The sequence below is a fragment of the Rhipicephalus microplus genome, chromosome 1 (assembly GCF_043290135.1).
Source record: "Rhipicephalus microplus isolate Deutch F79 chromosome 1, USDA_Rmic, whole genome shotgun sequence".
Lineage (NCBI taxonomy): Eukaryota > Metazoa > Arthropoda > Arachnida > Ixodida > Ixodidae > Rhipicephalus > Rhipicephalus microplus.
Genome location: NC_134700.1, coordinates 297,858,469 through 297,886,264, shown reverse-complemented (window position 1 = coordinate 297,886,264; position 27,796 = coordinate 297,858,469). Strand labels below are relative to the sequence as shown.

General features: G+C 47.0%; 1 protein-coding gene across 3 annotated transcripts in view; it reads left to right on the top strand.

The window, feature by feature from the left end:
* The window catches only part of LOC119159453 (uncharacterized), a 398,949-nt gene that overhangs the window by 171,103 nt on the left and 200,050 nt on the right, over positions 1–27,796 (top strand). For all 3 annotated transcript variants that reach the window (XM_037412211.2, XM_037412212.2, XM_075865374.1), the window contains one exon: positions 8,572–8,721. The gene's annotated coding sequence lies outside the window, so the exon portion shown is untranslated. The remainder of the gene's footprint in view (positions 1–8,571; positions 8,722–27,796) is intronic.

The following is a 27,796-nucleotide window of genomic DNA, read 5'->3' as shown; positions in this document are numbered from 1 at the left end:
TGCCGGGCTGTCACGCTGACAGCAAAAGATGGAACCTCACAAAAGTGCTCGTTCTTCCGTCATTGCGGACGGTATGTATAGACAGCTCTAGCGCTGCCCGTGTCGCTTAGTTGAAATGTGCGATCCGACCTCGCCCGTGTGACGCTTGAATCCTTTGCGTTGCACGAGCTCAGTGCAGTGTGCAGAAGCAGCACGCGGGCAGGGCGACTAACGACAACAGCCGCAGCACAGGAGCTGCCGCGCTCACGGTGTAATAATGAGTGTAAGAAGGTGTAAGGTGTAAGAACTTATTCCTACACCGTGGCCGCGCTCTTCTTGAGCTCAGCGGGCGCCCGCCGCGTCTGGCCGCAGAGCGGCGGCGGCGGCGCGAGGGCGTCTAATTAAATTGGCCGTCGCCGCCTCTCGTGGCTGGCGCCGCTTCTGGCCGCGCGACCTCTTGGCGGCTGGACGAGGCAGTAGCTTCGTCTTCTTTCCCTCTTGCGCTGCTTCACGTCCCGCTCGCTGACGGCCGACCTTCACTCGGGAGCCCGGGCGCGCCAGCGTTTCAAACCAGCCGCGTAATAAGGAGGGCTCTGCCACATGGCATCTAAGTAATGTGTGGATGCCAGTGATTTGAGGCTAGGGAGAGGAAAATTTATTAAAACAAAGCTAGGACTGTTAAGGGACTAGCATGGACGATAACTTGCTAATTTTTCGATTGCAAATTTTATTCTGTGGGTGGCGCAGGCTACTTCTATCTACAACAGCAGTTTGATGCTTCTGTGTTTCTGTACGTGAAGCACCCCCCCCCCCCTCTTCTAAAGGCGAAGCTCCTTAAGCCGTGGGTCGTGCGTCCGTGATGTATGTAGCAGTAGTCGTCGTAGTAGTAGGCAGCCACCTCCATCGCCGGACCATAGGGGAGCGGTGCGCGCGCACTCTTTTGGATTCAATAAGAAAACCCGCGCACATTATCATAAATATAAAGAGAGTTCTTTCTCAAGAAATAACCAGCAGAGACGAGCGTCAATGACTTCATCGCGAATAAAATTCGCCTTGAATTTCATGCTTACTAAAAAAAAAAAACCTGTATCAGAAGGACACACTTTGAGCACTATCTGACCAGAAAGGGTTGCCACATTAAGTTCTCTGGGCTAATCTCCTTCGTTTTAACAGGGTAGTGAGGGTTGGGCCGCAGTGCCATGAACTAGCGGCGGTGAAAGGTGGGAACTAGAAGAGAGTGTGCACGGGGCCACTCCTCCAGCCCGGCCGTGTCACCTCTCGTTTAGTCCTTGGAATGTTTGCTGGATGGCGGTACTTCTATATGATGAATAGATTCGAGATGGCGGTACGTGGAGTGTTCACTAGGTGGACGGACATATGGACAGACGCGCGGACGAACGGGCGGACAAACAGACACATGCACGGTTGCACGCACGCACGGACGGATGGGTGGACGCATGGATGGACGCACGGATGCAAGGTGGACGGATGCTCGAACGGACACACGTAAGAATGCACGGATGCATGGATGGACGGACGTATGGACGCGCGGATGGACGCTCAAGCTCGAGCGGACGGACGAATGAACGCACGGATGGTCGCACAGACGGACGCACGAACCGGCGGAAGCAAGAATGAACGGACGCGCTGATGGACTGACGGATGCTTCGCCCCACTCATCATCATGCACTCCGTGGATATGCTGTCATTTTTTTTTAGTTTGTTGCACTTTTCCTGCTTTGGACATATTAGACCTGCCCGGTAGACAAAAGACGCAAGCCGCATTTTCTCATCACCATCTTCTCCGACTCAATTCTTCAGAACAACTATTGTAGCAGAATCAGCAATTTTACCTAACATATAGTGACAGCATCTGTAAACCTCAAGTGCGCATGAATTGTACGAACTTTTTATTATTAGCTTATGGTGCTGATTTTCTTGTTTTCTTCTCTTTGACCTTAAAAAATAATTAGAGCGTGAACACACGGCACATTCATGCACGCACGTACCCATACAGCCAGGCCAAGTTTTACCGATTTGTTTTTTTTAAACATTGCTATCGAAATGTATTCGGCTGGTAAAACACTTTTACTTTTAAGATAAAGTATCGTGCGTTTCATGGTCTCCGTAGTGGGTTTCACCAGGAATTGGAACCCTAACCACATGCACGTGATTTCCTTGCTCCGTCGTGTCGTCGCGTCGGGATGGCTGCAGCCGCATGTCGGTGACAAAGTGTCGTTGTTGCTTAATAAAAACATCGCGTGCATACCCATAAATTACGAATAGGAGTTTAAAAGTTGGTTGATAACAGTATGTCAAATTTATTACTGTCTTGTATGATATAAGGAAGCCACAAAAGTATTCCACGACCTTCCTTTTTCGCAATCTTTAGTTTAATCACGACAGGCTGCCCAGAAGTGTACACTATGACGGCTACGACACATCGGACGATGATTTCGCATTGTAGCAAGCGGCCAAATCGTCACAAGTTACCGTCGAGACATGAAAACAAACCTTCGATAAGGAGATTTAACATCGAGTACTGCCGCTCTCTCAATCTGCGCGTGAGATGTGATGTAGTCGATACCTTGCATTACTTGAATTAGCGCGGATAACAAGCATCGAGAGCTAATTGCAACTGAAAGGAGCACCAGGGGCGAGGCCATGTTGCCGGAAATCGCCACGCTGAATTCCGGGCGACAAGCGATCTTTTATGAAAAACGCGCGACGCGACAAGCGGCCGCGATGGATGGGGGTCTCCGCGACAGCAAATCTTGTCGCTCGTCGATGTCGCGAGGAAATTTTGTGCATGCGGTTAGGGCTTTACGGGCCGACCAACCAAGGAAACACATACAGCGCTCACTCCAAACTCTCTCATTCTTTATTGCGTTAAAAGATAGTCACGCACACAGCTACACTTCGCTTGACTTCTGCATAGCGTCGCACCCGTGGCGTCTGTTCACCACGATGGTGACATTATAGGATGAATATTACGGTAGCTTCATCGACAAATATTCGTAATAGAGACATGATCCGTTGGGATTTGCGACTGTTGACAACTGCATACTTTACGCATTTTCTGTATGAGACACGCTTTGATACACAAAATTAAACTAAAATGTTTCCTTCGCTCACCGTGCCTAACGCGAAATGAAAGTGAGGAAGAACTCGATATTACAAGCACTAAGCAGCTTTAAAATCGATAAAGTTACTCAAAATTGGCACGCATATACGTGTCTGAAGTTTCGGCCTTTCATGCACTCTGCGTCGCTGAACATTGTTCAGTGCTGCTGGCAATGGCTCTTATTTTTTCATAAAAGCGCAGGGATAGAGAGTATAAGAGAAAAAAAAGTTTGGGTGAATGTACTGTACGTACTTCTAGGCAATAGGACGTAAGTGCCCGTGAACTCTATCGCCCTAGAGCTTTTAATTGGGCTGTGAATTAGCAAAAAAAAAAGAGAGAGACTGATAGGAAAGGGGATGCTGATTTGCGCGTGCAGTCTCTCCTCGCAGACATCATGTGGGGCGGGTGGTAGCGGATTGCATTCAACAGGGCCAAGGGCGGTGGGGCAAAGGCTGCCATAGAAACCCTTAATCAAGGAAGATGCACAGAGCAGGGCGACACGTCGTATTATATGGGCGTGTTCTCGGAGCTCTTCTCTCTCCGTGCATTCTCCGAACTTGCGAATTGCGTACCTCTCTCCCTAGAACACTCGCTCTCCTTACAACACGCTTTCTTTCTTTCTTTCTTTCTTTCTTTCTTTCTTTCTTTCTTTCTTTCTTTCTTTCTTTCTTTCTTTCTTTCATTCATTCTTTCTTTCTTTCTTTCTTTCTTTCATTCATTCATTCATTCATTCATTCATTCATTCTCTCTTTCTTTCTTTCTTTCTTTCTTTCATTCTTTCTTTCTTTCTCTCTTTCTTTCTTTCTTTCTTTCTTTCTCTCTTTCTTTCTTTCTTTCTTTCTTTCTTGTTTGAAACAGGTGCCTTGCTTGCATTCAGAGAAGGCGCGTCGCGAGCAGATGACGTCACGTTTCGGTTATGTCTGCTCGAACCCTGGCCCATGGTAGTAAGGCGAACTAAGACCATGCTGCACGATGCCTCTTTCGTTCCATTACAATTATGGCTTTCTTGGTCCAGGTTTGTCTTCTCGTTTTCTCTTCCCTTCTTGCATTAGCAGAGTACTTTCAAATGGCAGCTCGGGGGACTGTATCCCAAACCTGTGCTTTGACCGGTGCACGTGCTCTTTCTGGAGCCCTCGCGGATAGATGGAAGCACCAACGGCGCTCCGCATTCTCCGAGGTGAATTCGCCCAGGTTTACAGCCATCGTAAAAAAGGACAATGGCTTCCGGCCCGCATCTAGGCAAATAAGGAGAAAAGAAAAAGCTGTATCGGAATGCAAGAAAAAAGAGAAAGAAAAAGGAAGGCCGGTTTTCCTCGTCTATTGTTACCGGCTTGTGGGTTCAGCTCATTTCTGCGGGGGTGAGGGAAAATATGCGTATCGATTGGCGAGGTAACTATCATGTAGTATGATGATCACTACTACATCGCAAGTGTTATGCTGTCCCGTTTTCTTAATTTTTCAACTTAAGCCTTGAGCGCGCCCTCTCTGACAAGCACCAAGCGTAGCTGGGCTTTCTCGATTAAGATTGCGCTGTCGGACGTGACGTCAGCACAATAGGATCGAGCTTGCATCGTTAATTATCTGTGGTTGCTGTGCGAGCCTCAATGGCTTGATTTCGTTGTGTAACGTGAGGATGAATATCACTCGTAACTTACCAAATAAAAAAAAGTGGCCGATTGTCGGTTTGTGAGAGTACGAAGGGATTGCGTCAGTTTAGCTTCATTTCGACGTTTCATATTTGTTGCTTCAATGGCATTAAGTTTGAGCACATTTGCTACGATTCCTAGCTTACAGGAAATTTCGGGAGACGTTATAAGAGGCGAAATGGTGCACGCGCTGGGTGAATTTTTTTCATGAACAGCTGAAAACATGGTCGCATGAAGCAAAATGAGTTTTTAATCTTTAGAGATAATGTTCCTTGTACACAGGGGCGTTCTGGCGTTAAATGCTATACTTAGTGGGCCATATAAATGATAACAAACTTTGTGGCTCTCATGGTTACTTCTATCTGACCTTCGTTCAGGCGGACCGTGCAACATGGCTACAGATTTTCAAATGAAGATGTAATTGCAGGAACGAACTAGAGATTTTAAATACGGCGACCGAGCTTCGTATAGCGGTCGCTGGTTTACAACCCGTGCCTGTAAAAATTACGAGAGCAGCCTTTATTAAAATGGACACGTTTACGATTTCACATGAGTGGATGACACAGAATTAAAAGCAGAAAATCATTTTCTCTCGTCAAACCGGCAGCTTCAGTTTTTTTTATATTACTCTTCAGTGGCATCATAAAAAAATGTGAAAAAGTGTAACAAGGCGGGTTTTAGTTTGCCAAGTCGCAAAGTTTCAGGGTCTCGCTTTTATTTCCTTCTGTTTGTGGTCGCCTTTTCGCGAAGGCTGTTTGTTATATTATTATTTGGTGGATTCCGCCTGCACTAAAGATACCAGTGCACTCCTCGAAGAATCTTTGTGGTTATTTCGGCTCGCCAGCTGCAACGGCGACTAGAATGTAAGCTTCGAAGAAAAAAAAAAGTCATCATCACGAAGAAGCAGTGATGATGCTGGAGGTGGAGGATGTGAGCCAAGACTGGGAAAAGCAAGAAGGTTCCGAAGCCCGAGCAGGTGGCGAAGCCGTAGGTGCTCCAACAGTCTTTCGATCTGAGACTTGTGGGCGAGCGCTTGGGGGGATCCGAAAGGACGCAACAATTTCGGGGGCGGGACAGATAACGCGCGCATTTCGTGGGCCCCTGCAGCACCATCTTGCTAGCGGGGGCGCGGCTTCTTGCTGCATCCGGATGATAGCACGAGGCAGAAATGAAGCACGAAATAGCAGGCAGCCGTGAACGGCAACACCACCTGCCGTGGAGGGCGTGACCCCTGGCTGCACGATCGGAAAGAGATTCGTTTCTGGAACGAACTCTGCAGAGGACGGAGCGTCGTAAAGCAGGCGGCTGGCCTCACTGTGGGCGGTTGATTTGATATGTGGGTTTTAACGTCCCAAAACCACCATATGATTATGAGTGACGCCGTAGTGGAGGACTCCGCAAATTTCGACCACCTGGGGTTCTTTAACGTGCACCCAAATCTGCGTACACGGGCCTACAACATTTCCGCCTTGTGGGCTGTTGAGGCTAGACTAGGTACACGCTAAACGAACTGTTACTTTTGTGTCAACCAAAAACGCAGCTGGTTAAGTAGCACATGCCACGCTTCGTCGTCTTCGGTGTCGGCGTACAAACTGCGCTAGCGCTCCTGTTTAAGAAGATGTCACATTGTAATCCCAGTATGCAATACTTAGGCAGTGGTAGTGCGTGTATATTCCTTGTGAATGGCATGAGATGTAGTCGTGCTGTGCTGCCAATGGCCTAGTGGCTTCCAAGTCGCGAGCAAGTAAAGCTCACCCTCTCGAGGGAAATAGTGAGTCTTATATGTAACGTCTGAGTTTTGGGTTTGTGCGAGACGGCTGATCTAAAAGCTAGAACAAGATTTATGCACCACAGTACTATATGGCAATGTACAATCAAGGCTTCTTTTCTTTCTTAGACACAATATTAATGGGAACTGACAGACAATAGTGCCAAGGAAAGCGTAGGAGATGTCTCCTGACCAATAATGATTGGTTGCTGCCAGCTCATAATAAGATCACGTGCTACGTGACGTCAACAGGCAAAAAATGAGTGTCCCGCACTCGCCGCAATGACAACAGGCAACGCTGTCTGCTGACAATCCCACTTTTAAATGACCATACATGCCTCGTAGAGTGAATGGGGGGGGGGGGGGAGAGAAGAGCGCAGCCGCTGTTCTGGCTCAGTTGCTAGAGCATCGAACGCGTTATTCGAAGGTCACAGGTTCCGTCCCTGCTCACGGCAAGCTATCTTTCCCTCCCCTATTCTTTTTTCACAATTACATTGCAATTACTTCTAATAACATCCCCTATGCTTTCTTTGGCATATCGTCTCTCAGTTCTGATTAACATTGTACCGTCAAAATTAAAAACGTCATTCAAGCGTATTATTCCAACTTAATCACGGCTTCATTTATCTTAGCGAAAGTGCGGCGCCGAATAACACTGAATACCCCCTTTTATTTCTTTTTAAGTGCACTGCTTCACATCTATTAGTGAAGCAGGCCTTCTCCATATTGTTACGTTTGGCACGGCAGTTCGTCTTGGCAGACGCCATTGTGTGTGTTCCAGGCAGTTCGCTGTGGTCGTGTCACAACGAACTCGACGAAAGCTTCGCGAAACAGCGCTTTTGTTAAGCCGGGTTGAACAGCGTGAGACGGCAGCACTGTTGCAGTTCCCATGAAGTCAACCTTTCAACTCGGCTATTGTCGCCCACGTGAGGTCGCCACAAGAGCACTGAAAGTTCGGAAGCGTGGGAGGGCGTCGCTGCAGCCGTTCTCCGGAATCAAGCACTTGGACTGCCGTGTTCGAGAGGGTTCTGGAACTCTGTAGCTGAAAGCAGCCGTGGACCGTTGCTGACGTTTGTGTAAGCGGCCATCTCCCCGAACGAGCTCAACTTTCCCTCTCCACAGGACTCTACCTCCTCGCTCTGCAGTGTCTTCAAGGCATGGGCCGGGTGCGTCATTGTGTGGTGCGCTCGTGCTGCCTATTGGGCGTTTTCGCCCGTGTTCCTCGTCAGCGGAGGGGTCCAATATCTGCACCTTTAGTGGTGGGTGGATCACGGAGACTTATCGTCATCTGATTCGTGGCAATAGTGGTCACCGCCTTGTTTGGACTGACGTGCAGAGGAAACAACGGACTGTAAACGCTGAAGACATTCTGTAAATACGAGCGGTATCTGAGCTGAATCTCTGCTGTATGCAGTCGCATCTTTCCATCATGTAAATAAACTTTCGTTCTGTCTCCAAGAACGCGTCTCCTGACTGGCGAGCATCGGCTATATGCGGACGATGGTGGGGAGCCAGCTACCCTAAATAGACCCGCCGTACCTGTTATCGACCATCTGAGACCTCTAGTAAGGACTAATCAAGTTGAAGCGCTGAAGAATAATAGCGTTTCTTTTTTTCTTTCGTGCTATGAAGTAGCTTTTTTGTTTGCATATAGTGATGCATGATCCCTTTTCGGAATTGTAAAACAAGCCTTCCTGCAATGCACTTATCCCGTCTAATGACGGGGGGTCACTTCCGCAAAAAGTGAGATTAAGCGCAGTTTTGTTTGCGCTGTGATGCGCGAGAAGTAAACTCCGTGCTCGTGGTATAAACGCGCATAAAAAGAATGACCCAGCACGTTCAACTTGAAATGCGTTTCCGCCGGAGTTGGGCGAATATGAAGCCCAGGAAAGCGTGCGTGCAGATTTTGGAAAAGGTCGTTATAATTTATCGCCATACGCTCGCCCTTGCAGGTATTCTCGCGCTCGGCATGTTTGATGCATATCCATTATTTGCCATTTACGTGTACTTCTTCAGGTTTCACTCTTGTAAGGTGAATCGTTCTCACATTTCAGAGCCAAACACCGTCGGGGATGATGCCTCGAAAGAAGAGGGGCCATCGAATGCGCTCGGACAGCTAGGCTTGCTTCCAGACAGCCACTTGTTCCGGAGTCGTTGATTATCGGTCTGATCTACTGGAACCAGCTGTCGGCCCTCCAGAGTCGGTAAGTGAACTCGCTGTTTGGACTCTCGCGCCGCAGATCCGCATTCGATGTGATGGTCTACTGAGAAGTGATGCGCGAAAGGAGAAGTACACTGTTGGCAAGTTTAACCACAGCCTCAGATTTTTAAAGCGTCGTGATCTACAATTATAGAGATTTAAGACAACCATTTTCGACTATGCGTGCTTCCCGAGGAAACATTATTTTCGGTGTTCTTTCCTTTATATTCTTTATCGAAATTGCAATTATACGGACAGTCTAGGCTCTGTTTTGCCTTCGGTGCAGCCGCCGTTATTCATTCATATGTATATGTAAATAAGAGGAAATAAAAGTGGGTGAAAAAATAACTTGCCGTGAACAGGAATCGAACCTACGACCTTCGTATAATGCAGCAATATATATATATATATATATATATATATATATATATATATATATATATATATATATATATATATATATATATATATATATATATATATATATATATATATATATATATATATATATATATATATATATATATATACGGTGAAGGATGCGCCTGCCTCGTCCTCGTCTTTCTGCGTCGCGAACATCGCCTTTCCGGTCGAGGTCGTCGGTTATCTTGTGAGGGGACAAAGTGTGGTAAGGGGGGGGGGTGCCTATGGTGGCCGCGCTATCGCGGCAACGATCATCACGCGCCTCTTGCCCCCACAGCAGGCGGGATCTTCTACGGGCTGCGCTTTCCGTACGAAAAAACGGTGCCAAAAGTGCACCTGCAGCAGTCCACATATAGATGCGCTCTACACATAACAAACTGTTACCAGTGGCTACGCACTACGTAGTCACCTTCTCCGTTGGTTTCAACATTGTAATAGCAGCAGCACGTGTTGCTACCCAGGAAACTTCCGGTCACTTCTGTTCTGTTTTAACTGTTTTGCTGTGGAGAGGTTGAGGGGCCTATTGCCTCGGCTACTCCATATCACAAAGTTCTGCAGCGAAAAATAAAATAATAATACAGAACGGTACCCGAAAATTAACAATACGGAAAAGAGAAAAAAAAAACGTATTAGCACACTGAAACCAGTTCAAATATCATGCCAATACACAGTTTTTTTCGCGCAGTTCACACAGTCATAAACTATTTACACGCACACCTTTCTATTTTACTGTCAGTATATACGTGACCACATTTTATATATACACATCTCTGGCTGTCTGTCAGAAAGATTATTGCCTTTTTCTGGAGATGCATCTCAGGCCATGGTCCAAGTAGTTTCTTTATTCTGAGGGGCCGTCTGTCCAAACTTGCTAGTTTGTTCTTTAATTTTTCTCTTTCATTCGCGTATTTAACGCACACCAAAAGAATATGGCGAACATTTTCTTCTGCATGACCACAATGGCATTCCGGTGAGTTGGGTCGATGTATCTTGTGTAGGAAGCTGTTTGTGTATGCTACTTCCAATCGAAGACGGTGTATTACTGTCTGTAGATGTCGTGGGAGGTCTGTAGCTATGGAAAATTTTCTGGATGGATCAACTTCATAAAGTAGCGTTTCCTTTGATTTAAGGCTCTCAAAGCACTTCTCCATCGAACAATGGTTAGCTCCTTGCGATATAAAATGTCGAATATCCGTCCCAGATATAGGAATTGTGCAATCCCGTTCTTCCTTCAATGCTTTCTTCGTGAGACTATCAGCATCTTCATTTCCCTTTATTCCAATGTGGCTGGGTATCCATTGGAATACGATGTTGTGACCCTGCGATGAGGCATATTCCACAGTTTCTGCGATACATTGTGCTATTTCACCATTTTTGTAAGGTGATCGCACATTTCTGATTAGCTGAAGAGCAGGTTTGCTATCAGTGCATATCACCCATTTTCGTGGCTCAGGATTCTCGCAGATAAGCTTAACTGCTTCAAAGATAGCCACCAATTCTGCTGTCGTCGATGAAGATTTGTGCGATAATTTGTAAATCTTCATTTTCTGAATTTCGGGTATAAAGACCGCACAGGCTGACGCTTCTTCAGTGCATGATCCGTCTGTATATATCTTCGTTTTTTTCGTTATGCATTACATGAAGCTGATGAAGTACCAACTGTGCCGCTACTAGAGGTTCCATGTCTGCTTTCTTCTCTATGCCGTCTAATTCACGGATAACGTTGAGAAGTGGCAGCGTCCAAGGTGGTTTTGAAGGTTTCCATTGTTTAAATTCTGGTACTACTGCTTGAAATGATGATATAGTATCCTTTAGTCTCGTTGCCGTCCTTTGTGTTAGTGCACCAGATAAAAAATGACTTTCATGTTGCGCAAAAATTCTAAATAAATTTCGAGATGTTTCTTTAGTTCGGAGTACTGTCAAAGGTGGCTCTCGAGCCTCCGCATACACTAAAGCACTGGAAGTTGACCGTGGTAAACCCAGACATACCCTCAAGCTCCTTGACAATAACAAGTGGAGTCTCCCTTTGGTGGAGGCTGGAAGTCCGTGCAGCAGAGGCAGTGAGTAAGTTACGATGGGGCGTATCCAGGGTACATGCAGGGCTAATAACGACTTTGTAGTACCACCCCATTTGGCCCCGCAGAGATGCCAGAGGGTTCGAATGGCCTGATTCACTTTTTGTTCAAGGGACTGGACATGAGGCGACCATGTTAGCCTCCGGTCTAAAATTACTCTCAAGAATTTATGAGTTTTAACAATTTGAATAGGCTGATTTTGCAGAATAATCTGGAAATTTCCGGGTCTTTTTAATGTAAACGGAAGTATGGCTGTTTTAGCCAGACTCAGTGGCATACCTCTTTTTTTTAGAAAACGGTCTACATAAACCAATCCTTCTTGTAGAGTTTGTTGTGCATCCAAAAACGGTCACTTCATTTATTACTCTCTAACACCGAAACAGAAATCTTGCGTTTGAAGTAAGGAAAGACTGTTTTTCCGATTTAAGGTAAAAGGTAGGCGCTCATTGTTAAGGACTAACTCTTATAACATTGTATCTAGCCAAAAGAAAGTGTATTTGAAATATTTGCCCTGACACCGGCAGAAAACTGTTAATATGAACTGGCTACTCGTTAATGCTTCCGTTTGTCTCCAATACTGCTAGGCTACGTCGGAACACAAAAGCGGAAGCCATCGAGCAGCTGTGTTTGTAAATAGCGATTAGGTCTATAGGCTTTAGTACCAGCCAAGGAGGTTTAAAAGAAATGCAGGAGTGGAAGCTCCCGCAATGCTTTGCCAGCAGAAGTGAAGCCAGCTTTCCCCCTGCAAAGATCTCAAAATCGGCTATCTCGTGATGGTGCCCACTTACACATCAAGTGGGTTTGATTTGTTAGTCTGAAGGCTATGTTAAACATAAATTAAGAGATAGTTGTTTCCGATGAAACAATCCGCAGACAAGTATCGGCGACCTAATGTCCAATGAAATTCGCCCTAAATTCGAAGCTCAATTAAGAAAACTAGTAACACAAGGACGAACTTTGAGCACTATGTGACCCGTGAGGGTTGCCGCGCAGTGCTGCCGACTCTATATAAATTTTCTGAGATCTAGGGGATTTTGGTTGTATTTAGGGGAAAAGAGAAATTTGTCAACATCTAGGCAAATTTTTTGCTTCCACGTGAAGCAAGCTGCAAGCAGATCTACGGATGGACCTCCCGCCATAACCTTTTATCGCTCTTTTCTTCCACCTTTTCTCTTGTACACCCTCTCTACACTCACTCAAAGGCGCTGTGCCATGCCCAAGGGGTGCAAGGGGGGACGGGGCTGGTCACCGTCCCCAACGCTGTGTCAGTGCTCTCCTCTCCCCCACTTCATTGCGATTAATTCTGTGCCGTCCGCGTTCAGCGTCGGTTGCCTGAATCTCGGTTCGAAAAAAAAAAAAAAGTGCTCTCTCCCGAGCCCGCTTTCAATTTTTCCTCGCCTTTTACCCGCGGCGTTATTTCCTTGGTTTCTTGTTTTTTTATCGGTTTCCCTTTGCAAACGCTGTCACATTGCTAGTCAGGTACCCCGTGGAGCCATGTGGCTCCACCGAGGTCGCCAATGTTTCCGTGAAAAGCGTGGCCAGAGCAATGGGCTGCATGTATGCGGTTATGTGCACAGCTGAAAAAAAGCTGACAAAAAAGTGGCTGATGGAAAACTGCAAGGCTATATTTGGAACGAATATACGGCAGTCAAAATTTCTAATAAACTTATCTTCTCGCAACCATTCAGCAGGTTGCGAGGGATGAACTGCCAATTGTCATAATACGCTTTCATGGTCAAACTATTTTTGTTACAAAATTCTGTATCAGATATCATGACATAGCTTGAGCACGTTTTTCAAGACATTGCTTATATGAAGCATGCATCACCTCATGTTTTATATGAACACCGCCATGCATTTTATGCAGGAAAGTTGAAAAATAACAGATCTGCAAAATAATGCGAGAATAACAGAAATTGCAAAATAACAGCATTGATGAATTTTTAAATATTGCTCGCCGAAATATTTCATATAATGCGCTTTATATGCTCGTTCTGGTTGTTATGATTATTGCTATTATTGTGATTATTAAAATGCGACTTGCACGGTATTCAAAATACACTGTATCGTTGTGTAAGATTTCCGTGTTTTGCACTGAACAGCTACCAGTGTTCGAAATTTTTTTGAAAATGTATCCCTTCTTCAGCCTATATCCAATGCTTTGTAATGCATGTATGCTGTTTCTTGAAATGTTATATGGTTGTGTGTAGACGGAATGATTGTTTCTTTTTTGGTTATTTGTATAAAATACTGCGATACTACATGACCTTCCCTCCCTTTCCCGCAATGTGATGACCGCTTTACCTTTACGATTCCTTGGAATAAAATGTTGTTTAAAGCTTTGCAACTTGCACTGCGACATTTTTTCACCTTCGGCCCGGTGATTTCAGAGAATATTTTCAAACGAACGCACCGTTATATCATAAAAGCGAACATTGATATTGTTTTCCACAGCGCAAACACATTAGTCTTCAAAAAACCGCTCTCCACAAAAATGTAAGGAAATCTAGAGAATTTTCCACCGCAGAAAAGGAAAAAGTGGTTCCGCAAGTTGGCAGCACTGTTGCCACGCTAAACTTACTGGGCGTGCGAGGAAAACGCTCCTTCTCAATCGCCGAACGCCAACAGCTCATCATGCCCCTTGTAAGATGGCTGCCGCAGCCGCCGGTTGGCACGGCTTCACTCGGGGGCAAGAATTTCTACTCCAGCATTTTGTTTTTCAACCGCCTTAGTAACAGCTTGCGCTGCCCACGGAAGGCGCTTCTCGTCAACGCCATCACTACGCACGAGCCTTGTTGTGGTCATCGACTGTGGCCGTGCCGCAGGCAACTTGGTTACTCAGCAAGCGCATCTTTACTATACAGTTAATATTGCTCCTAAAAATGTCAACCTTGCGTCGTAAGACATTAGAATATGTGGCTATCGCATTCATTGCATCGCCCTTTGGGCGAAACTGTGACTTTTTTAACCATTGCGTAAACTTCATCGTAATTCAGGACTCCGGCATGGTTACCGCGCTCGAAGTAGGTTGAAGTTAACGTATCAACTTAAAAGCCAACTCCGGCGATTTTTCGAGGTCAAGGCATCTCAATGAAATTCGCTAGGTACGTTTCTTTGCACATTTCCGGCATTTACACCTAATTACAGACTTGAGAGATGCGTTGATTGTTTGCAAATGAATTTTAAAGAATGCCTCGAAAAGCTGATCTCGCTTGCCAGAATAATTGGCAAGACTGTTTGTGTTACGTCATTTTTGGCATGTCAACCGAAGCGACTCATTCCATGACATCGCTGCTTTCGCCGCTGCAGCGTTTATTGTGCTGGCCACAAGGTGACGGCGGCGGGGTTTCGCACGGGTATGGCACTGGAAAGCATTATTCCTTCCTCTGTGGTGATAGGCCAGCGCTTCGCTGTTCTGGCTTTCACAGTTTTCATACTACGAGCCGGCGGAACCGGTATACGGCCTCCGGTTCTTACCAAATAGTACGCCATACGCAGACAGGGCTCCCGGTCGGGTTTCGGTTTTGCAATTTTTTCGCTTATTAACAATAGCTTTCGAATTTCCTGGACATTTCAGCTGAATTGGGATCGTGACAAGAGTGTATCAGGAACATAGAAACAGCATCACCTTTACATGCTTGAATAGTCGCCGTAGTTGGCTTTTAAGCTTTGCCATATAGTTGTATTTTGATCATTGCTCATTCAGTGAAAAAAATACCTGTTGCAATAAAATAAAAGATATCTTCCGCTATTGAACACCGCTGCCTCGGTACAATAGTGCTTTAGGCATCTTGTTCGAAGTTGCGAAGCTAGAGAGTTATAGACTTGATCGAGCGTCCATATGATGCGGCATTTGGCTTTCGTGGCTTTTAATGATCAAGAACGAAAAGAAAATAGCTGTGCAGCCACGGTCTATTACGCACTTCCACAAGATACGAAATATTAAGCAAAAATCACTGCCGTTTTTCGCTAGCGATGTTTTGCCGTATGTTCTCCCAAGGTGAATGAGAAGAAAGAATAATTCGATCTTGGAGATTGAGAGGAAATGGGGGGGGGGGGAGAGTCAGGTGGAAGCACCTTTATAATTCACATCGCGCGCTACGAATACTGCGAATGCTGCACGGGATTGCGAGTCGCTTACGGCCTGTCGCGCAATGTGGCAGATGTGTATCCGAGAGCCACGTGTCCCCTGAGGCCACGCGGTAAAAGGATCGCGCTTGCCAAAGTGAGGCAAGGAGGTCTACACGGAGGTAGACGAGCAGTCGGTGTATGTCTCCCAGCGGGAGGAGAACCCCTTCGGAGCCCCTGACGCGGGCTCAGAGGCGTCCAGTTTTCAGGGTCGGTGGCCAGCGAAGCGTGGCGTTGGCCGCCGGCATTTGCGTTTTCCGTTCGCGTCACCCTGCAGCTCGCTCGCTGCCTTCTGCGCACGACGAGTCCATTGTGGGCCTGCGTGTGTCCGCAGCGGCCTCACGTGTCGTCGTGTCAACGACCCGCCGCGGCCGCAAGGTGCGCATTCGAGCGCCACGGCTTCCTTTTGTGTTCTCTCCTTACGCTTCGCTGGCGCCATCTGATTTCGAGCAGCTGCAGCGGCTCCACCACTGTATGTTATGCGCATGTGCTTTTCAGGCGGATTTGTCTTACTTTTTTAAAGCCGATACCCTTTCTTCGAATACTTCTATGCGACAGCTTGGTATGCCTGTCATTCAACTGAAACGGTTAATCTGCTGGGCTATAAAAAGTTCAACCACTTGCTCTACGCCCACCAATCTTGATCTGGTTTCTGCGTTCGTACTTGTGCGCATTGTCGATTAAATTGGCAAATATTGCGCTTATCTGAGGGACAATAACAACACGTCAATATTCTTTGGGTTTTTTAATACTAGAAATGGTACACATAAGTAGTCCTAAAGACCATAGCGTTTATTACACTGCGCTGACAATGCGATACTATGCATGAAAATGTGGGTTTTTCTTAGCTTTGCTAAGACGATACGGTGCTTCCACCTAGTCATGGTCTTGAATTCTACAAAATATCGCCTAGGGGATAGCGCGCGCTCGCTATTAGCACGAGAAGTTGGGATGGCGCCACCTGGCAGGAGGCCTTGGTGGCAGGAGACCTGGGGTCTCTTCAATGCCCGCCGCGGTGCGCCTACATAACATGCGCTTGGCCGTGCGCTCTTGCGCCGTTTGCGCTCGCTTTGTAGAATGGCCTGGAACATAGAAACTGAATATATATGCCAGCCCGCGACCAGCTAAGTAGGTGGCGCCATCTAGCGCGGCCATAGTGAAACAGATAACCACAACATTGTTATTGCAGAAACATTGTGCATTGTACATCTGGTACAAAAACTGCGCAGCGACAATATTACAAATGAGTATCCTTTTTATTCATTTTCACCTGAAAAACATTACGCGTAAGCTAACATGTTCATTACTGTGGTTGCACGAAGTACACAAGATGTCGACACTGTCGTTACAGTAACCTTGTATTTTTTCACTTTTTTGCGTATACCAGGATACTGTACACGATAAAAAAGTGCCCTGAGTACTATGTATGTTTAATTTAACATTTTAAATCTCAAAAATAATTAACTAATACTTATGCGACAATACGCTATGGCGCTGCGAGCGCGTGTGACCTTCGTGTGGCTTGCGTTTGCGTGCGCGCCTCTATAAGGCATTCCAGTTGGGTATGGGTTGGGTACGCAACGCCGTGCGCCTCCAAGCCCGCAGCGCCCCAAGAGCTTGGGTACCCAGCACTAAAACTCTCTAATGCCTCCTCGGTAGTGCGGCGTCCCCACCCCCAATACCCATTCCCTCCCCCTCTCTGCCCTCTCCTACGCTCCCTTATTTCTCCTTAGTCGATGGCGAAAGTGACAAACCACTTCCTCAGTAAAAATGCTCACTTCGTAGCCGCTGGATTCCGTGCTGACCGGTTTTGCTCTCGCGATTTCCGACGTCAACGTAGCTCTGGCCGACTGGGCTGGCCCTACGTCATCTCCTGACGCCGATCTCCGACGACAGCGCAGCTCTGACCTACTGCACCTGCCCTACGCTATCTCCTGACGCCGACAAGAGTTCTCGCAAGTGCTGCTCCGTCCTCGGACTCCTGTGACCGTGTTTCCATCTTTCCTATCTCTCCTATCCCCTCGATATGTCCTCGCTCGCTGGCTTAGCGCATCTTTCTCTCTATATATACTTTTAATCCTGTTCTTTTAGTCCCTCCTCACCCCCATTCCTTGTGAGCTACTGTTGAGGTGTCGCTCTCTGAAGTAGACAGTTATGGGGCTCACTTTTCTTTTATTTTCCCTCTTAGAACCACTTTGTAGCCGTTGATCGTCCGTCTTGCGGCCTTTCAGGTTTCCGGGAAGACAGCAGGTTTGCTTTGGTTATTATGGTATCACGTTTGATGGCTTTGGCTGGCGCGTTGAGGGACCGGATGTTTAGCAGCGTAATAGTCATGGTCACTGGCAGCTATTGCGGCAGTGGTCACTGGCATCATGCGATGGTCGCAGGCAGTGTTAGTCAGGTAGAGATTCTGAATGTTGGTGCACCTGCTTAAGCGATGTAGTTTCTGTGGGGCTGTTCTCCCCGCTGCTTCACATCCACACCTGGTTAGTTATAGCGAGAATATTTTTTTTATTTCTTTCCTCCTTCTCTTTTTGTTTTGCTTTTGTTTCTTAAATAATTTTTCTGTTTTTTTATTTCTTTCTATCGTCACCAAGGCGCTGGAAAAACGAGAGGAAGAATGTTTGTCCTTGGTGCAAGCGCGTGCGCAATGAGTATGCTTGTGGTGGCTTTGTCTCCGTTAACATCGTCATCAAGGCTCTTGAAGAGCAAGATGAAGCCTTCTGTTTGACTCTGATGGCTATGCTGCACGTGTTTTTGTCTGCGTTGCGCCAAGCCCCGACGACGACATATGACATACTGCGCCCATTAAGTGCTCCCTACTTAAAGTTTTTTCATTTTTCATTTCATTCATTGGTACCCTCAGGACCGGGAGGTATTACAGAGGGGAGTGGTATTAGCACAAAAAGAAAAAAAGAAAAAAAAGAATACAGAAATGCAACAATGGATATGCAGTTATTACAGTGGTGCGGCTCCTACTCATACAGTCTTAGCTAATGGCGTTTTTAAACAATTCATGATCTTGGATAGTTGCTATTGATGCGGGAAGGTGATTCCATTCGATGCTCGTGCGTGATAGGAATGATGTGTGGCAGCCATTTGTTCTGCATAATGGAACTCCGACCTTGTGACGATGATCTAGACGAGGTGATACATAATCTGGTAGTGAAATAACTTCATTATGTAGTTGGGGATGGTGATATATTTTGTGAAAAAGGCACAAACGAAGAATCTGACGGCGAGATGCTAAAGATGGTAGATTCAAGCTAGATTTCATTGCCGATATGCTTGCGGTGCGGTTATAGTTAGAAAGAATAAAGCGGGTAGAATTATTTTGAACCATTTCGACTGAGTGTATTAGATTGGCAGATACAGGATCCCAAACCGAGGCAGCATATTCTAATTTAGGGCGAATCAATGTTTTGTAGAGGGTGAGTTTTAAGGAAGAAGGAGCTTTAGCAAAGTTGCGACGTTGGTACCCAAGCATTCTGTTTGCTTTTGCAATTATGTGTTCAGTGTGGGTTGCCCAATTTAAAGTGCTGGTTATGTGTAAGCCTAGATATTTATAGCTAGAAATGGTATCCAATGCAAGATCATTGAGAGAGTAGGTAGGAGGTGGATTAGTTGTTCTAGACACTCTCATAACCTTGCACTTGTTGACGTTGAGTTCCATTTAACCATTTTTGACACCAAATTGAGACAGCAGTAAGGTCAGTTTGAAGAGCAGTTACGTCGGCACCGGAGCTTAATTCACGGAATATTACACAGTCATCAGCAAATAGGTGCACATGGGAGGAAAGACACGCAGGTAAGTCGTTAACATAAATAAGAAAAAGAAGAGGACCAAGCACTGACCCTTGCGGTACTCCAGATTGAACAGCGGTGTGGCGGCTATTCACCCCGTTAGCAGCAACATACTGAGAACGATATTTCCGATCTATCCCGTGAAAGTTGTACTTTACGATTACGATTAGCCGCTTGGTGAACTTGATTTGATAACGGGAGGCGATCTGTGGTGATTGTTTTGGTCCGAGCCACGAAAATCTTCAAAGGGCCAGTAAACAGCCCCGAGGGCCAATAGTTGTAATTGAGAGAAATATGCGCGATTTCACTATGTGAAGATGCCGTCGCAAGATTTGCGAATAATTGCTATAATAAGAACGTTACGGTAGTTAGGACATACATTTTAGCTCGTTTCAAAATTATTACACCCTTTTCCACTGTATAAAAGGCAAGGCGTCGCCCATCGTCGTGACTCCACCGACTTCGGCAACGTGACATAAAGTTAGCGATATTTCATCGGCCAATGACCGAACAGGACTCCCCCCACATGAGTACGTGCCATAGCAGTGTGGGGGGGGGGGGGGGTATGAGACGCCACTTTATCCCTTTTCGGTGAAGTAGGGAGACGCCTCTTTAACTCGCAGGCTTTTGTTTTCGCAGTAATGCTATTACTGGTAGTATGTTGTTCTACCGAACGGTAGAGGGCAGCACAGGGAAATGAAAATATGGACTGCGCGGCCAGAACTGCATCTCCGTAGGACCAAGCCGCCATTTCCTATAGGACAACAGAGCAATCGACGAGCTCACTGGTTCGTCAAGCTGCCCATGGGCATGATTTCGTCACTGATCGTACAAGAAGATCGGTCAGGTGCGGGAATCGTTTCTTTAAGGAGTGAAGCTCCTTAAAGCGTGGGTCTGTACGTCCTCCGATGTTGTACGTAGCCACTGGTGGCACATACCCGCTCTAGAGTGGGTATGTGCCACAGGGGATGAGAGATGGGAGATTACGGTACTTGGAGTGTTCACTAGATAGACTCATGGACGGACGGATGGATGGATGGACGCGTGGAGCAGGTATGTGCCATAGGGGATGCGAGATGGCGGTACTTGGAGTGTTCACTAGATGGATGCTCGGACGGACGGGCAGACAGACTCGAAGACGGACGGATAGGAGGACGGACCCTCGGACGACGTACGGGCGGATGGACTCATGGACGGACGCATGGAAAGACGGACGGACGCATGGATGGACGCACGGATGGCCGCGCGGACGGACGAAAGCACGGACGGACTGACGGACGCTTCGCGCCACTCATCATCATTCACTCCGTGGATATGCTGTGATTTCTTTTTAAAGAAGGGTCTGTGTGGCGTGGCGCTGTAATATTCGGAAAATGTAGTCGCCGTGGTCTACTGTACGAATTGGCGAGCTTGTTTGGGTTGTTTAAAAAGGAACGGATCCTCTTGACTTGCTATTTAAAATACAATCCAGAAGAAACAACTTAGTGAGTATCGACGTCAAGTGGCCCGACAGCGTTAGCGCTCCTAAAAACCCCGATTAAGTAGAAGTTAGAAGGTTTGCTTTGAAAAAAAAAAACAATGAAAAAGAAAGAAAAGGGGCAAAAGTTGGTTGGTATCTCTAGCGAAATGTTGTTACACTAATTATATATGGTTATATTTGAGTGCGTGGGACATTGTAGAGGTTTTTTTTATAACTCTTTTTGCTTGTTGTTGCTGTTGCTGCTGTTGTTTTCAGAGGTCTCAATTGCCATTTTCTGGCGCAGCTTGTTTAGTATACGCCGTTTTTTTTTAAATGCTAGAGGCTATAATGACCAATGAAATGAGGTACACCGTATACGTATTTCGCCTTTTTCACAACAACCACAGCGTGATCTTTACAAAAGCCGTTGCGTGTTTCATTTACTCTGAAAGATTGGAACGAGCAATGCAGGTAATTACATAACATGAAGTAGGCGCTTGTATATCTCACGAGAACGCCTTTTAGGAATTTGCATATCGAAGTGATACAACGATAGCTTGAACCAGCACCTAATTATCTAAGCGCAAGGCATGGTGACTATAATAAATCGAAGAAGTCATGCAGCAGCAAGCATTACGCTTATTGATCATTCTAGTGCAGCTCCCAATGTCATGGAAAAGGAATGTTGTTGAAGCGAGCCGATACGGCTTGCCCGATGCTTGATCGATCTGCGAACGACGACTCACTGCCACCAGCCCGGGGTAACGCAATAAAATAAAAATGGCCAAAACCATCCACGGCGATTGGTCAAGATTTGCTGTCTATTTGAGTGTCTCCCTATACCGAGAAATAGTTCTGAGAAGCTTTGGCGGCTAGATCGTGCTTTTCTAACAGTCAGTCACAGATCGGGAACAGTTTCACTGAAAGTGGGGAACGCAATTTGTGAAGGCTTTTCTGGGTGTTTCGAAACCCTTAATCCAAGCGAAGTGCTTGGTTACACAACACGCACAGCAAAGCCAAAAGGGTCGCCCACACTCTTTCCACACGCCGTTCCTGATGGTTCTATCTGCAGAATGGAGTTAGCTGACTAGCTACACAGATAATGTAAAGCGTACTATATAACGGCATAGTAACGTCGACTAATACTAACGTGTAGAATGGTTCAGTATTCCACAGATATAGAAGGGCGACCATTCATTAAAAAGAAAAGCTGTAGCACTCGTGGCATCTAAGTCAGCTTCGGTTGGCTTACGTTTTTCACAAGCATTTGCGTTGCAAACGCGGTAACCTAATAAACGTGCTGTCTTCGCTCCTCCCATCTACTCCACAGTTTTGAAAGAACCACTCACAAGTTGAAGACAATGATGACAGATACGAAAATCGTCCGCACGAATCAATCGCGATGACATGCTCGGTGTACAGCAAAAAGCTTTCGCTCATATATACATTCATTGTTCTATTTGACTTGTATGTCTCTATACATTTCTCCCAACTTTTTGAAACCTGATTTGTGGCGCACTGTGATTCTTTGCGGGTACGGGAAGAGAGTTATAACGGTAAAGAAGAGAGAGAAAGAGAGAGAGAAAAAAAAACTGTACAGAAAAATATGATCACAAAAGACTGGCAGTGGTTGAACAAATAATACCATACAGAATGCGTTGGGAAGCCGAGCGTTGCGTAGCGGTGAATGAAAGGAGAATAAAGGCGGTGAGAGGTGGGGTAGGAAGAGATGAACAGTGCTTGCGTGCTGCCCTGGTCGCTTTGTCTCTCACGGATACTGGCGTCGACGAAAAGAAATTCTCGGCCCTGGCTAGAGAGAGAGAGAGAGAGAGGGAGGGAATTCTCCCTCGGGATATATGACCTCTTTCGAATGCTGAGAGGAAAGCAACACGGCGTTGCTACTGGTGCTGCAAACAGGGTTAGAAACAAGTGACAGAGAGAAAAAGAAAAAAAAAGGCAGATGGATTGTTGCTTGCTTGGGCCGCTGTTCTGTTGTTTCCGTTGCAGCATTCTCGCAGTGTTTGTTTGCTTAGAGAGGCTAGCGTGTTTGTACGTTTTGCGATTCTGTTGTTTCTTTGCCTTTGACGCTAGCGCAGGCGTAATGCCGGAGCTTGAATCAACTTTCGACGTCGCCTTTTTGCAGCCTCGAGTATCAGGCATTCGTGGATGAATACCGATGGATTTGCCTTCTCCCATTATACTTCTCTCGAGGCCGATTTCGTTAGTTTAGATCGCTTACAAATGGAACATTTTTTACGATTCTGTGTCGCCCTCCGAAACTCGTGAATTTATTGATTCTCGGGCTACTTGGCAAGTAAGTGGTCACTGGGCCTCAGATATCGCGGTAAAATGACATTAGAGCGCATGCAAGATTCAAACTTTGATGTGATCAGGCCTTGTTTAACCATAAGTAAATCTGGAGACCCCGTTTTGTAGAGGGGACAAACGTATTTACTAAATTCTCTGAAAAAACTAGAAATATTATTCTATAATTTCAGCGTATATTTCTAATATTAACAAGTACAGTATTACTTACATTCTTTTGCCGTATAATATTATAAGATTATTTAAGTGGACAGTAAGAAGACCCACTTGCCACGTTTCAGAAAGGGGGTTAGGTAAGATCAACCAATGTATGATATCTCTTTCTGTATAGAGTAATATTTTGTGGTTAATTGTTTCGACATCCTTAGGAAACAGTGACGTCTACACGAGATTGGACACAGGTGCCCCTTTTCAGTCGGCACTTTAGCACTTAAGGTTTCCTTAAGAATGAGTACACTGGTTAGCTTTCTATGCTGCAGAATAAGCTGCAGCATAGACCATGCAGCATAGCTGCATGGTTAGCATACAGATTAAGCTGAATAGACATAGCAACAGTTGAGATGAACATACGGTGCATGATCGCAAGGCACTGCCTCGGGATGATCGAGACCGCGGGGAAGTGCGCGCGCCCTCCGAGGCTGGGGCCCCAAAGAGACGACGTAACCACCGCCTGGCGGCGGCGAAGAACAAAGGACAAAGGAACGCTGCCAGCCGGAGAGGCCAAAACGCATGCCCACCCTTCGAGGTCCTGAAGTGGTCTCCCGAACCCCGTCTCGCTCCCCAGCTTGTCTAACGAGCGCGAGCAAGGTCCGAATCCCGCCAAAATTATTAGGCCGATGAGACACCGTGTTAAACTATCGAGGGGTGGGGATGGAAGCGAAGTGACAGCGATTTATGACCAGCTGCCATCCGTTCGGTCGGGAGGAAAGGGGTGCGAGAACTCCCCTAAAGAAAATGGCAACGGGCGCGGATGCCTAAATACCCCAACCTTAAACCATAGGAAATGTTAATTGCACCTGCACACTCGGACAAGCACGCACCCTTACTTTAAAACTAAATTAATATATCTGATAAGCAAGGCTCGTCACTAATAATCGGTCAGAAATGCGGCACTTAATTCTGACCCACCGTCGAATTGATTCGAAGGTAGCATGCAGGACAATACAAGCATATCGAGTTTTCAAATTTGGTGTCAGGGGTCCTTTAAGAGGCCGCCCCCTTCGATATTGTTTCGAACATTTCAAGTAAACACGTGTATCGTGTGCGATATGCCGTCGCGATCAAGGATTCTACACGAGGCAGTTGTGCGAGCCCAAGAAACCATTCATCCACAAGTCCCAAGAAACCATTCATCCTCCTCTGCGTGCCTTTCGGGCCTCGCGTGACGTCGAGAAGTTCAATCTCTGATGCGCACAAATGCGCTGTGATTGGTCGAGCAAGAGCGTACCGATTCCTGTTACTCTGAAATCAGCTGTACGCACTGCTTGTTGTTGTTCGTCGTATTGCCCGCGTGTCGTGTTGTTCATGGTGGTGCACATACATGACGCCATCAGCGTGGGACGGGTACCAACGAGTGGGTAAACATCGTACAACCTACGCACCAACCCAACCTACGCACCAGCCACGATCTAGAGAAGGCGGCGGCTCCTCATCTCGGGCGGCGTGTGGCGAGTAGGGGGATTGGCTGAGATTCTGTGCCAATACGCGCTGTAGGAGAGAGCGAGCATTGCTATGTAAAGTATTGCATAGTGTTACGCTTGGCCCGGAAGTTCGTCTTAGCGACGCCATTGTGCGTGAGCCGGTCTGCGAGAAGGCTTTCACCCCGATGTCGGCGCCCTATAGAAATCGAAAGGCACGACGCTGTCCTGCAGGTGGGCCAGGCAGTTTGCTGGTGGCTGGGTTACAAGGAACCCGACGGAAGCTTTGCGAACAACCCTTCGTTGAGTGTGGTCGAACAGCGCGAGACGGCGTCACTATTTAAGTTCTCATGAAGTTAACCTCTTTACACAGCCATTGTCGCCTACGCGAGGTCGTGAAAAAGGACCGACTGTTTCGAAGCGTGGGAAGGCGTCGCAGTAGCAGTTCTCGGGGACCAAAGCACCTGGACGGCCGTGTTCGAGAAACTTCTAGAACACAGTAGCTGAACGCAGCCATGGACCACTGCTGACGTTCGTGTCAGTGCAGATCTCCCCGGAGGAGCTCAACTTTTCCCCTTTACCGGACTCTACCTCCTCACTCTTCGATGTCTTCAAGGCGTGGGCCGGGTGTATCATTGTGTGGTGTGCTCGCACACACACATTTTCGCCCGTCAGCCGAGTGATCCAATATCTGCACCCTTTCTGATTCGGGGCAACAGTGATCAGCGCCTTCTTCGAACTGTCGTGTAAAAAATCGATGGGCTATAAAAGCCGTACGCAGTCTGTACATAGGAGCTGAATTTCTGTACAGCATTTTCTCGTCCATCATGTAGAGAAACCTTCCTTCTGCCTCTAAGAACGCGTCTCCTCACTGGCGATGTTCAGCTATGTGGACGATGGCGGGGAACCAGCTACCGTAAAGAAACCCGCCGTACCTGCCATCGACCTCCTACCCTTTACAAAGCGTATAGCGTAGTATAGTAATGGTACGTATACACCGTCCCTATGGCCTCTTCCCCGGTTTCTATTTTGCCATGGCATAGAGAGCACAAAATGACACTCCACCACATCTGCCTGTGCGCCCCCCGCTTCGGATCAAGGAGGTGCCCTCCCCGAAAAAATTTCTGCCTGCGCTGTGTAGTACACTATAACAATTAAGGAGGGTGAAGGAGACAGGTGAAGGAATAAAAGCGTAGCCAAGCCAGTACAGCTATGTGCCCTACTGGAATCCAGCCTTGTGCCACTTGGTGCAAGCTGCGCTAATTTTCTGAGGATCATTTTTCTCTGTAGCTGCCATAAGTGCAACACATTTATTGTTTCTTAACAAATTGCTTTCATTACTTTTGAAGATGTCAACGAGATTCACTGTCGGCTTTATCTCCTGTTTCAATCTGAACACTACCGCTGTTCTTGTGCAGGGCATTGAACTTCGGTTTTGAAGATCCCACTGCTGCCACCAGTTATTGAGGTTGAGGTCTTGCCGACTGCTCAGGTCTTCTCGCGGCCAGACAGGCTGTCGCAAACCTCGCCCCCACGAAGGGCTGCTGTTGTAGGGAAGCGGGCTGAAGAGCCGATGAAGAGTGCGAGAGGTTTATTTACATTTTTACACAGAGAGAATTCTAAACAGGTTTTCTGTCCTCTCACAGTCCCTAGACGCCAAGTCTATAGGGAAACGGGGAAACACGTTTTCTCCCAAGGCTCCACTGTTGAGGGTCATTTTGTCGGCACCGCCCCAACGCACACACAGACACACACACACACACACACACACACACACACACACACACACACACACACACACACACACACACACACACACACACACACACACACACGCACGCACGCCCCGCCGCGGTGCTCTAGTGGCTAAGGTACTCAACTGCTGACCCGCAGGTCGCGGGATCGAATCCCGGCTGCGGTGGCTGCATTTCCGATGGAGGCGAAAATGTTGTAGGCACGTGTGCTGAGATTTGGGTGCACGTTAAAGAACCCCAGGTGGTCGAAATTTCCGGAGCCCTCCACTACGGCGTCTCTCATAATCATATAGTGGTTTTGAGACGTTAAACCCCACAAATCAACACACACACACACACACAAGGCAGAATATGTATTGTTCCGGCGGAAGTGATTCTTAAGTGAAAAGATAAAAGTGAGCCCCGTAACTGTCTTTCGGAGGGGGGGGACACCTCACGAGGGATAGGGGTAAGGAGACATTAAAAGGATAGGGAAGATTAAAAGGTATAAAGATAGAGAGGTGCAGGAACAGAGAGAAGTGCAGGAAGAAAGAGAGGTGCCGGGACAGCCACATATGGAAGTAAGGAGAAGATAGGAAAGATAGACACGGTCGCAGGAGTCCGAGGACGGGGCACCACTCGACGAGAGCTCTTGTCGGCGTCAGGAGATGGCGTAAGGCGAGCCAGTCGGCCAGACCTGCGCTGTTGTCGGAGATCGTGGGGGCACAACCAGTCGGCACAAAATCCAGCGAGTGAGTACCACGCTGTCGCATCCAGGGAATCAGGGTGCCAGCAAACGGGATGTAGCGAGTCCGTCGTGCCGCTGCTCGAGCCAACCACCCACACTGTAGAACGGTGGTCACAGGCTGGGCAACTCCAGTGGTATCTGGCGTTGATCTGAGCGTCAGTGATCTACCAGCCAGAGACGCACAGCATGGTTGTTTGAGGTCCGTCTTAGGCGGAAACTCGGCTTCGCGGCCTCTGCGTACGAAGGCGTCACGTGTCGCATTTCCTCGCCGGCACAAGCGACAGCAGTGGTGCGTGGAGTAATTACAACCACTCACCTCCGAATACATGACAAACAGCCGGGCGTCTTCGCGTCCCTCCTTATTGCCACTAAGCGAGGCGGCTGCCTTTCTTCCGTCTCGGTGCCCGCGGCGAACAAGGGGATTGTGCAGCGGCTAGTTCAAGTTTTTCTCCGCTATAAGGGACCTAACAAACGGTACAATAGAAAAAAAAACTTTTTATAAAGAAATGGATGCAAGAACTTCGAATGTAAGCGAGCGTGTAGAGCCGTACTTTGTGGTGCTCTGCCAACATATCGAGGGCGTCTCGTAAAACGTTTTTTTTTTCGAGGGACAGCTGGCGAAAATAGCGTGAATGATTCCACAATCCTCAACACGCGTTCCATTGTTCGTTCCTCCACTTTGCAGTCAGCAGGACGTCATTCCCGCCTCTATTTCACGACGCACTCTTTCTCCCTGCTTTTGCTGTT